We start from the raw sequence: 12,887 nt of genomic DNA, 5'->3' as shown, positions 1-12,887 counted from the left end.
GAACGGTGGGGCGACCGTGTCGCTGTCATCGACGAGGAAGTCGAGCAAAGCTGGGGTAGACTGCAGAGTTAGTGGAGAAGGGAAACATCTCATCAAACCCAACATGGCCGGAAATGATGATGCGCGCGTGATGAGAGATCAAGGCAATGATATCCTTTGTGGGAAGAAGGGTAGCCAAGGAATTCGCATGCAACGGACCATGGAGCGAGCTTATGTGTAGAAGTGGCACTAAGGTTTGGGTTGCATAGGCACATGAAGACATGAAGATGGGACAGGTCATGCTGCTAACCGTTGAGGCAAAAGAAGGGGATCTCATTGCATATGGTGGAGCATGGGCGGCAATGAAGAAGATAGGTGGCTGTGGTGTGAGCTTTGGCTTGGTAGGCCGAAGGCATGGAAGAATGGAGAAGGAGAGTGCTCACTATATTGTTGATGGTGCACTGGTTGCGCTCGGCCTACGTGGGCTCCGTTTGGGAAGGCCAGGGCGTGATTCCCACACAAGAGAGACTATCGCAAGTGGACAAGTGATGCTTGGGCGTGTGAGGACAGCAGAAGGGAAGGAGCGGTTGGGAAGGGGGCGCGCACGTCAGCCACGCGTGCGCGAGCGATGGAGACGTGGGCGTGGAACACAATAGAGCCGCACTTGGGCAAGGGAGATGTGGGTGCGTGGGACTAGGGAGGGGAGGAGTCAGCACGCGCATGAGATGGCCATGTGTGAGCAACGCGTGGGACCAGGGAGGGGAAGAAGTTAGCCCGCACAGGAGAGGGCCTCGCACGAATAGCTCGTGGGACCAGGGAGGGGGGAAGAAGTCCACGTAGGAGAGAGAGGAGGTGGTCGCACGATAGAGGAACAGCGGCGTGAGGAGAGGATGACCGTTCGTGGGCAGGAGGCTGCGCGCACAGACAGAGGAAGAGGGGTGGGAGAGACTAGAGCAGCGGCCGAAAAAGGAACCCGAGCTTCTAGTACGATGTAGAGAGATAGCATAGTACCTCACACCCCTTGGGTTGGGTGGCGGCTTTCATATATATATATATATATATATATATATAGTCACAAGGACTTTAGTACAATTACAATTATACCCCTATATATATACATATCTAACAGTCATCCACTCATTTGCCTATCTTTATTAAATAGCAAAATTCAGCTATGTATTTTGTCTTTGCCATATTCTAAATATTTTTATACCTCCTCGCAAAAAAAATATTTTTATACCAATAAGGTATATCGATGTTTCTTTAACTGTAACAGAGAAATTAAATATTATTACTAGTGGGTCCAAAGTTGTTTATATTTATTCATGTTAAAGTTAGTACTAGTTACTTTAATTAGAAGATGCATAAGTCAAAGGGACCTTTCAGATTGCTGTGTTGATGTGATAGCCATAAAATCCATGTATGCTTCGAGACATTGTTGTCAGACTGGAGTGCTTACTAAATCCTGCTATATGCATATTTCCCCTTGGCTTATTCTACATGCTTTACATGCTTGTCTTATGATGGCAGCGTAAGTCTCTTCTTGAGGTAATTAAGCAGACAGTGCTAGACCATCTGACAAAGAAATGTCCTCCACATATAAGTGTTGTTTCAAGTGCCCAGTGTTATCTGCTTATATGTGTGTATGGATGTGGGCGTGTTTGTCTTCTGACTGGTGGTGTTGCATTTTACAAACCAGGTCCAGGTTGTTGGACTCCTTTGCCAGACTGAAAAGAAAGAGAGCAGGCATGAATTGTTGCGCCGTGTAGCTGCTGGTGGAGGTGTTTTTAAGAACGATAAAGGTCATAAGTGCCAAATTCCTGGAAAAAATCTTAGTGACATTGCAAATCAGGCAGATGATCTACTAGAGGTAAGTTGAAAAGCATGAGTACACGCATCCTTTACTGATGGCCTTCCATGAAATGAAAATAACACAATCTTTGTCCTACGTCTAATGGAGAGGCCAGGAGGGGGCCCAGGCCGGCTAGGTCTGGGCTGACCGTGCCACTAGGAGGGGGGCATGACCAGCGGAGGGGTGACCTCCCGCCGCGCCGCCGACATCCAGATCCGGGAGGATAGGATTTTCTTGCATGGAGGAGAGGACACGATTAGATTGCTCAGGGGCTAAGTCTCCCAGGACTATAAATATAGGGGCGATGTAACCTTTCAATCTTAAGCAATAGTAGAACCAGCCAAGGGCCTTCTATCCTCTCCTCTCCCTTCTAAGCCTTGGTCCTCTTCCCCTGCGCCTCTCTCCCTCCCCTCCATAGCTGATGCCTTTAGTCCCCCAAACCCTAGCCGCCGCCCTCAAGGGTCCCTCTCCCTGCTGTGCTCTAACACTGGTATCCGGAGACCAGATCGATCCGATGGCCACCACCACCATGATCATCAACCGTTCCCACAACATCATCGATCGATTGGTGAAACTGGATGACAAGTTCTTCGCCGGCTACACTAGCAGCAGCCCACTGCTGCCCGACGTCGCTGCACCCTTGTTGCTCGCTGCACCCCGCAGCAACCATGCAACAAGCAGTGTCGCCGCTAGCCTTGCTGATGGACAACGACACTCGCCTAAGCAACAACGAGCATGCATGTTCCAAAGAGGACATCGACATTCGCAACACGACCAATCATTGGCAGACGATGTTTGACGAGTTCTCGCTCAACCCAACAATTCTCCACCAATAGCAGATCCACCTAAACTAGAGATCCCCACTTGGAAGATCACGTACAAGGGAATTGGAGCAGCCGTCTTCCTCAAGCCCTATCAACGATCAAGCGAAGCCACGGCATGAGGACAAGCTTCCAGGAGAAGGGGGAAGAGATGTCATACGTCTAATGGAGTGCCCAGGAGGGGCCCCAGGCCAGCTAGGGCTGGGATGACCGCGCCACAAGGAAGGGGGTGCGACCAGCGAAGGGGTGGCCTCCTGCTGTGCCACCGACATCTAGATCTGGGAGGATAGGATTTGCTTGCTTGGAGGAGAGGACAAGACTAGTTTGCTTAGGGGCTAAGTCTCCCAGGACTATAAATACAGGTGCAATGTAACCTTTCAATCTTAAGCAATAGTAGAACAGGCCAAGGGCCTTCTATCCCCTCCTCTCCCTTCTAAGCCTCGGTCCTCTCCCCCTGCGCCTCTCTCCCTCCCCTCCATAGCTGACGCCTCTAGTCCCCCATACCCTAGCCGCCGCACTCAAGGGCCCCTCTGCCGGTCGGGCTCTAACACTGGTATCCAGAGACCAGATCAATCCGATGGCCACCACCACCATGATCATCGACCGTGCCCACAACATCATCGATCAATTGGTGAAACTAGGCGACAAGTTCTTCGCCGGCAACACCAGCAGCAGCCTGACGCCGCCGTACCCTTGTTGCTCGCTGCACCCCGCAGCGATCATGCAACAAGCAGCGTCGCCGCTAGACTTACCTACAGCGTCCTCACCACCAAGTTGATGGACAACGATGGTCGCCTGAGCAACAGCGAGCATGCATGTTCTAAAGAGGACCTTGACATCCGCAACACGACCAATTGTTGGAAGACAATGTTTGACAAGTTCTTCGCTCACCTCAACAATTCTCCACAAATAGCAGATCCACCTCAACCAGAGATCCCCACTCTGAATATCACGTATAAGGGAATTGGAGGAGCCATCTTCCTCAAGCCCTATCAACGATTAAGTGAAGCTACAGCACGAGGACGTGCTGCCAGGAGAAGGGGGAAGAGATGTCACACGTCTAATGGAGGGCCTCGAAGGGGCCCTAGGCCAGCTAGGGCTGGGCTGACCGTGCCACTAGGAAGGGGGCGCAACTAGCAGAGGGGCGGCCTCCTGCTGTGCCGCCGACATCCAGATCTAGGAGGATTGGATTTGCTTGCTTGGAGGAGAGGACAAGATTAGATTGCTTAGGGGCTAAGTCTCCTAGGATTATAAATACAGGGGTCATGTAACCTTTCAATCTTCAGCAATAGTAGAATAGGCCAAGGGCCTTCTATCTCCTCCTCTCCCTTCTAAGCCTCAGTCCTCTTCCCCTGTGCCTCTCCCCCCCCTCCATAGCTGATGCCTCTAGTCCCCCAAACCTTAGCTACCTCATTCAAGGGCCCCTTGTAACAGAACTGTCCAATTTATAAGAGCATAAGTACAATGGCAGCCGCAGAGCGGTCGCAGTTTCATACTTGCGCCCATATAAACCTAGTAGTCCGTCGAGTACCATGAAGGGTCTTGATTCGTCACCAACATACAACCAAGATCGTACATGATTCAACATACATGCCACATGTTACATAGAGTTCACAAGTACATTGCCATACATTAGAGTGCAATTGAAGTTATTACAAACCAAGTTCAAATAAAGTAGTAGTGAAAGCAAAGTAGTTTTTAAACCAACACCTCACACCATGGTTCAAATACTTGCTAGTCTGTGATCACAACCCACAAAAGCATCATAGCTTAGATATATAAATGGAAGCGCCTTGCCTGGGCCTACTCCTCGTCCACCACAGGACAGAAACAATTCTTACAATAGTCATGACAAATAGTGTTATCTGCAACAAGTGAGAAATAAACCCTGAGTACAAGAAGGTACTCAGCTAGACTTACCCGTCATAAACAAAAAATTTAGTGACTCCAAGGATCATGCAAGGCTTTATAAGTGGAGCTAGCTTGACAACATTTTTGCATAAAAAGCCACTAATTCAGCTATACATTTTATAATTCGGTCATCAAGTTAGTTATAGCTATTCATCTCTAGATTAGCAACTAACCTGTGCCAAACATGTGGTATATCCATAGTGATAGAACAATAGTAACCGTAGCAATTTATTATATCATTCTCAGAACCATTCTACTTGCCATTATCACTATGATAGAAGGAAGCTCAGTCAAGTTTCTCACTATCCAGGAGAGATGGTGATTCGAATCGATTGCAACTAGCTGGGCAATATTCCTAACACAAACCTAGGTCTACCAGCCACGGAAGCCTTAGGTCACCTTTGGTACAACTCAGGTCCAATTCGCGGGTTCGATCAGTGACGCATCCTCAGGGACACTACTGGATGCTAGGTCAATCAGGACTCTAACCAGCCCTTGGCCTCACACCGGCTCCCTGCACATCTTACTACCTCCTCAAGTGTGTGCACTTTGACAGAATGAGGCCTGGCCTAAGTTGAGCTACTCATCTTCACGATCGGAATGAATTATCCGGCCAGCTAAGTGAGAGGCATGCATTCAAAATGACCGAGGACCAACAACGATGCGGTCCTTAATCAGCGCAGATGGAATCACATGAGTCAACCCACAACATAGAATCCATCTAGCCTCAATTAACAACCTCCCATGGTTCTTTTACATGATAGCAAATATAGCCAACCGTGGTTTAGTGTCCACCTATATCTCGTAGGTGACAGGAAATCACCAGACTTCTACCGAGCTAAGCATTGCTAAGCAATCATTCGATCCTAGACCTACATAGGATTCAAGGTATATTTCTAGACAAGGTAGTTCTATGCATCAAGTGTTTCCAATCAACTCTTATAACCTAATGCATCAAACATAAAGGACTCAAGTGATATTTTATAAAACATAGGAGGCTTATAATGCACCGAGGCTTGCCTTTTAAGAAAAAAGTGGGTCGGTAGTCAGGGCACTCCAGAAGTTCCTCAGTATCTGGCTCCTCACCTTCGGGAGCTGCTGGTTGTGGTGTTTCCTGATTCTCTTCTTTGAATTCTAGAAGGGTTACTCCTTCGGGCAATCCTATATGTATGAGCATGGAATAAGATATCATGGGTGCATAGATAATGACATGAATGATATGATATGATAAAATGCATACTCATAAGTGTCCTTAATAGTAATGTATTAAAGTGATAACACGATACATTTTCTTTTACTGAGTATGTGAATATCTCTTCTCTAGTAATTAAACAAACACCTATTTAAAACATTTTTTGGACTACAAGACAACAGCCACTGGTTTTGACCATAACTGGAGTTATACACACCCAAACAATATGGTTGTGGAGTTTCTGGGAAGCCTATGAAATTAGCTACAGCTTTATTTTAATTATCTTAAGGTGATTAAGTAGATATCCAAGTCAAACAATTCAATCTTCTAGATTTTTCCACAGGACAAGCAAATCTGACAGCAGACTTCTAACAGCTAAAAAGCTTAAACCATTTAGCCTATAGCTATTAAATTTTAGGACAAGCAATATGAGTAAGTTGCCTACAACTTTGTTATTAACAAGTTTAACAGGAAAAGTCACTATCATCATGAATTTGTCAACACAACAGAAACTACTCCTATAGCCATCTAGTTGAATTATAAAGCAATGATTACGTAGCTGCCTATAACCAATCAATTCTAAGCACAACTACTAATATCAACAAATCATATGCATCACAAGCACCATATAAAACATCATGGTTAATCCCAAATAGTTTACTTATGTGCATTTATTAATTTCCTTATATAATAAGGTGATTTAAAGGATAAACATTTCCAGTGCTCAATAAGTTCTAAGAAAATTATAGTAGCCTACATCTAACCCCAATAGTCTACTATACAAATTTCATGCCATTTGGTCAACCGGCCCACGCGTCAGTGAGATAGGAGCAGAGGACAGCTCTGACTAGCTAGAGCTCAGCGACGGCGAGCTCGCCGGTGGTAGCGTCTTCACCATCGTGACCTACTCGACATCCCGCATCAATTGGTGCCCTTGGTTGGCTTAGCGGTTTGTCAGAGCTACCTCGCCGGTGGCAATGGCAGCACAGTGGAGGTGCTCGATGGTAGAATCATCGTCTTCGGCAACAACACGACTAGACGAGGGACGCTATAGCATCAAGGAGTCCTAGTGGAGCTCTAGGGTTAGGTCTAGGGCATGGTGAAGCGGCGGTGTGCTTGGAGGTGAGCATGACGGTGTGGCAGCGCACAGAGCACAACGGTGGTGTCACCGTTCCGATGAGATGGCGGTCGAAGGTAGGTCTCCGTCTTTGAGGATGGTGCTAGGGTTCACGACAATGCGGCAATGCATGCTAGAGGGGGAAGACAGGGTCTAGTCAGGGATAGCCGTGGTGAGCTTGAGCTCACGGCCATGGCGGACGCACATGGTACGGTCGCATGTTCCCACACGGCGGCGGCGGTAGCGGTTAAACCAACTATGATGTGAGCTATTGGGACCTAAGACGACGACGGACCAGGGGAGAAAAAGGTAGGAGGAGCAGTGGATATGGCTGGCCACGGTGAGCTCAGAGCTCGATGGTGCTCTGTGGCCATGGCAGCGACGGCGATGCACAATGTGGCTATACCTTGGCTCAAACGGTGACAATGGTGGGTTAGGGAGGTAGAGGAGATGATGGTGTAGCTGTGAGCATGATGAATCAGATGGAGGTGCAGCGATGATAGCAAGCGGGCATGGTAGAGCTCGGCAGTGATGGCACTGATTGGCTGTGGGACATAGAGAGCAAGAGCGAGGCAAGGCAGAGAGAGTGAGCACGAGAGAGTGAGTGAGCACGACGCGGCGCCCTCTTCTGCCCACTCTAACTTGATGCACGGGACTGGCACTGGCGTATGGATGCCAATTGGTAGCCACGGCCTATGGCCGGTCAGCCACAATGGCTGCTACCCCGGCCGGTTCAGACGGGTGAAGTAGCCGACTGATAGAGCAACTTCGTGCACTTGTAACTCCTAATCCGTGGCGATTTAGTGAAAAATGGTATTAGTGAAAGTTGTAGAGCTATGTGAGATCTCCAACTTTGCTTTAAGAAGCATTGCCAAAATCTCTATGGTTGTCAAACTACAAAGCTCCAAGGTGGTGCACTTGAAACTAAAATCTACAATTTTGACTCGACAAAATTTCGAAGTCTAGAAACAGCATTTCATTGCTACTTTGGAGTTGTTTTTGACTATGTTAGGCACTGAATTAGCTCATGGACTTAAAACAAAGTTTGTTACCCATATCAAGAACTACAACTTTTATTAATGGTGCACTGCCATGCAAATACTCTAGGCTATAGTTCAACTTTGGTCAAAGTAGGATCATGAAAAATGATATTATGAGTAAACTAGGACTTAGAAACAAAATTGGCCCATGTCATGAATACAAACATTGTTCCATTTATGATCCTAGACATGTCTACAATGTTTTTGTGACCTCACAACCATCTCTTGCATTGGTCACACATGATCACAAGCATATGCATGTATATAATCAACATCACATGTGATAATATGTAAAGAATAAGGTGAAATTCCATATGCTCATGCTCAAGAATGCTTGGATGATGCTTGTGCTCATGAAATGCATGTACCCAATGCAATGATTAACAATAGGGTGTTACAGCCCCTCCCCTTAAAGAAATCTCGCCCCGAGATTTGAAAAAACTACCATTTTTCATAAAAGGCGGGATAAACCTCACGTAAATAATCCTCCCATTCCCACGTGGCATCTTGTTCACCGTGGTTATTCCACACCACTTTGTAGAACTTGATGACCCTGCTCCGAGTCACTCTTTCCATTTCTTCCAACACTTGGATTTCTTTTTCTTCATAAGTCAAATCTAATTGGAGCTTAATATTGGCGGGTTCAATGGCTTCATCAGGTATGCAAAGACACTTTTAAAGTTGAGAAACATGAAACACATTGAATATGGCTCACATATCTGGAGGTAACTGGTGCTTGTAAGCTACCCTTCCACTTCGCTCGATGATCTTGTATGGGCCTACATATCTTGGTGCTAGTTTGCTTTTCACCCCAAACTGTTGCACCTTTTTCATGGGTGATACCTTGAGTCATGCGTAGTAACCTACCTCAAATTCAATAGGCCTTTTTCTCTTGTTAGAATAACTCTTATGCCTAAACTGAGCGGCTTTCATATGTTGTTGGATAATACGCACTTGCTCTTTGGCTTTTGTGACAAAATACGACTAAGGTGCTAGTTTGCTTTTCACCCCAAACCATTGCACCTTTTTCATGGGTGATACCTTGAGGTATATGTAGTCACCTACCTCAAATTCGATAGGCCTTCTTCTCTTATCAGCATAACTCTTTTGCTTAGACTGAGTGGCTTTCATATGTTGTTGGATAATACGCACTTGCTCTTTCGCTTCTATGACAAAATCAATGCCATAGTATCTCCTTTCTCCAGGCTCAACCCAATTCAAAGGAGTTCTACATTTTCAACCATACAAAGCCTTAAAAGGAGCCATCTTGATGCTCTCTTGATAACTGTTGTTGTAGGAAAACTCGGCTAAAGGTAGCCATTTTTCCCATGAACCCTTGGAAGATATCACACATGCTCTCAACATATCTTCTAAGATATGATTTACTCGCTTAGTCTACCCAGAGTTCTGGGGGTGACATGCTATGCTTCGAACGAGGTTGGTACGTAACTGCTTGTGCATGTGCTCCCAAAACTAAGTAGTGAATTGAGATCCCCTATCTGACACAATTGTTCTTGGTACCCCATGCAAGCGTACTATCTAAGCTATGTATATTTCTACATACTGATGTGGTCGATAGTTGGTTCTTATAGGAATGAAGTGCATGGACTTGGTCAGACGGTCTACAATTACCCATATCGAGTCAAAACCCTTTTGAGTGGGTGTGAGTCCAACAATGAAATCCATGCTGATCTCCTCCCACTTCCATCCTAGAACAGACAAAGGTTGGAGCAACCAGGCAGGATTTAAATGATTAGCTTTGACTCTACTGCAATTATCACACCTAGCGACATAGGCGATGATCTCTTTCTTCATCTTGGTCCACCAAAAATGGGTTTTCAAATATTGATACATTTTGCTACTACCTAGATGGATGGACAACTTGGATGAATGAGCTTTATCTATAATTTGATTTCTAAGTTCATGGTCCTTCGGTACCACAAGTCGGTCCTTGAACCATAGCACACCTCTTTCATCTAACCTAAAATGTTTGGTTTCCTATTCTTTCATCTTTCTCTTGATGTGAAACACACTTGCATTTGTCTTCTATAGTTCAATGATTTTGCTCTCAAGTGAACAACTGACAGCGATGTTGTGTAGCACAACAGGATGCAATAGATTAAACCCATCTTCCAACAAGGCTTCTAAGGTGTTACAATGAGATTTCTGACTAAGTTCATCTGCTACAACATTGGCTTTTCCTAGATGAAAGTGCACTTCCAAATTATAGTCCTTAATCAGCTCTAACCATCTACACTATCTCATGTTCAGTTCAGGTTGAGTGAAGATGCATTTGAGACTTTTGTGATCAGTGTATATGTGACATACATTCCCCAACAAATAATGTCTCCATATATCCAATGCATGGACAACTACGGCAAGCTCTAAATCATGGGTAGGATAGTTGACTTCATGCCTTCTCAACTGCTAAGAAGCATATGCAATAACTCGACCTTCTTGCATAAGCACACACCCTAAACCTATACCTGATGCATCACAGAACACATCGAAAGGCTTTTCAATGTTGGGTTGTGCCAGAACAGGAGCAGTGGTTAACAAGGTTCGCAGAGTGTAAAAAATAGCCTCACACTCTGGAGTCCAATCAAACTTTTCATCCTTCTAAAGTAATCTGGTCATGGGCTTAGCTATCTTGGAAAAATCTAGAATGAAACATCGATGATAACCTGCTAGCCCTAGAAAACTTCAAACTTCATGACCCGAAGTCGGGGCCTTCCAATCCATGACCTCTTGAACATTAGATGGATCTACAGAAATTCCATTTTCTGACAATACATGACCTAAGAAAGGTACTTTCCATAGCCAGAATTCACACTTGTTAAACTTTGCATACAATTTATGCTCTCTCAGCATAGACAAGACAACTCTCAGATGCTCTACATGATCTACCTTATTCTCAGAGTAAATCAGGATATCATCGATAAACATGACCATGAACTTGTCAAGCTTGGGCATGAACACCGAATTCATCAGATACATGAAATAGGCAGGAAAATTTGTTAGTCCAAAAGACATGACCAAATACTCATACAAGCCATATCTAGTGGAGAAAGTTGTCTTAGGTATATCCTCTAGCCTGATCTTAATCTAGTGGTAGCCTGATCTCAAATCGATCTTAGAGAATACTTTTGCTCTTGCTAATTGATCAAACAAAATATCAATATGAGGCAAAGGGTACTTGTTCTTAATGGTCACGACATTAAGTGGCCTATAGTCCGCACACATCCATAACAATTTGTCCATTTTCTTCACAAACAAGGCTTGACACCCTAGGGAGATGAACCAGGTCGAATGAGACCTTTGTCCAAAAGTTCTTGTAGCTGAATTTTAAGTTCTGCTTACTCATTGGGTGGCATCCTATAGGGTCTTCTTGAGATAGGTGCTGTACCTGTCACTAACTCAATTCTAAATTCCACATCCCTATCAGGCGGCAAACCAGGCAATTTGTCTAGGAATACATTAGGTAACTCGCAAACTACTGAAATATCATAGAGAGTAGTGGTTTGGATGGCACAAGACAAGTTCTGAAGATCAAAACTTCGGGGAAGTGGCACTAGGAAAGCACCATCCCCTTTTAGTTCCCTCAACATAATGGTTTGAGTGGATGTGTCGATAAGAACTCTGTGCCCACTCATCCATTTCATTCCCAAAATCACATCTATGGCTAATCCTGGCAATACTATGAGATCCATGGTATACTCCCTCTCTTGGATGGAGATAAGCACATCTCTAACTATTTGGTTTGTAGATATAGTAGCCCTAGCTAAACTTATACTATAACCACCCTTATCTACCTCAATTATCTTCTGATCATGCTTAGATGCAAATCTCTGGCTCATAAATGAATGCGAGGCTCCAGAATCAAATAAAACAATTGTGGGGTGTTTGTTAACAAGAAACATACTAGCGGTCACAACTTCCCCTGCAGGAATCTCCTCCACGGCTATATAGTGCACGTACCCAGGATGTGCCTTAGGATTGGCCTGCTTTGGATTACCCTAGTTTTGATTTCCATTCCTCTTGGGATAGGGGCACTCCTTGGCCTAGTGGCCCATCTGATTACAGTTGAAGCATGGCTAGTAACTTCTTGGCCTTACTGAGCTTCCTTGGCCTGCGTTACCCTTAGGCAGGGCAATGGTGAATGCCTTGTGAAACACCTTCTGAGTTCGGCTAGCCTAGGCTTTCTACTGAGGAGGCCTAATCTTAGGCATTGGAGGATGGAATTATGGCCTTGCTACCATGGAAGCCCTTGACTGAGATGAGCCTGAGGCACCCACCTCAGTGGCTTGCTTGTGGCCTTTTGCTGCTGCATGTAGGTTGTTCTGGTTCTCTTGCATGAGGGCATCACTGACAAATTCTATGTAGCACATCTAGAGTTGGCCATGGTTTTCATCAACTTGGTGCCAAGGCCTCTCTTGAAGCTTTCTACCTTTTTCTCTTCTATATCCATGAATGCTGGTGCATATTTGGACAAGTTGTTGAATGCATGCATATACTCAATGAGAGTCTTTGTCCCCTATGTCAGCTTCATAAACTCAGCGACCTTCATCCACTCAGCCCTGGGGGTATATGATGCCCCCTAAAGGCTGTCTTGAATTGCTCCCAGGTAACATTTGCTCCAACAGATAACGCAGACAAATAATGAGTCCACTAGATACCTGAAGGACCTTGTAGTTGATGCGATGAATACTTGGCCTTCATCATTTTGGTGACCCTTAACAGACAGAACTGTTGTTCAATAGTGTTCAACCACTCATCAGCCTAGAGCGGTTTTTTGCCTCTTTAATGATAGGAGGCTTAGTCTCTAGAAAGTCCTTGAATGTACTATATTGATTGGGTTCTGGTCCTTGATTTTGCTGGCGAACATGGGCTATGTTCTGCAGAATAAGGCACAGTGTTTCTTCCATTGTTCGCTGGCATCCTAAGAATTGCGCAAAAAATTCATTCACGGAGGGTG

At 45.2% G+C, this 12,887-nt stretch overlaps 1 pseudogene; it reads left to right on the top strand.

Annotated features, from left to right (window-relative positions):
- The window catches only part of LOC136480049 (protein PEP-RELATED DEVELOPMENT ARRESTED 1 homolog, chloroplastic-like), a 119,795-nt pseudogene that overhangs the window by 20,262 nt on the left and 86,646 nt on the right, over positions 1-12,887 (top strand).

This window comes from Miscanthus floridulus, chromosome 9, assembly GCF_019320115.1.
Source record: "Miscanthus floridulus cultivar M001 chromosome 9, ASM1932011v1, whole genome shotgun sequence".
Classification (NCBI taxonomy): domain Eukaryota; kingdom Viridiplantae; phylum Streptophyta; class Magnoliopsida; order Poales; family Poaceae; genus Miscanthus; species Miscanthus floridulus.
This window is presented reverse-complemented; position numbering and strand designations above follow the sequence as displayed.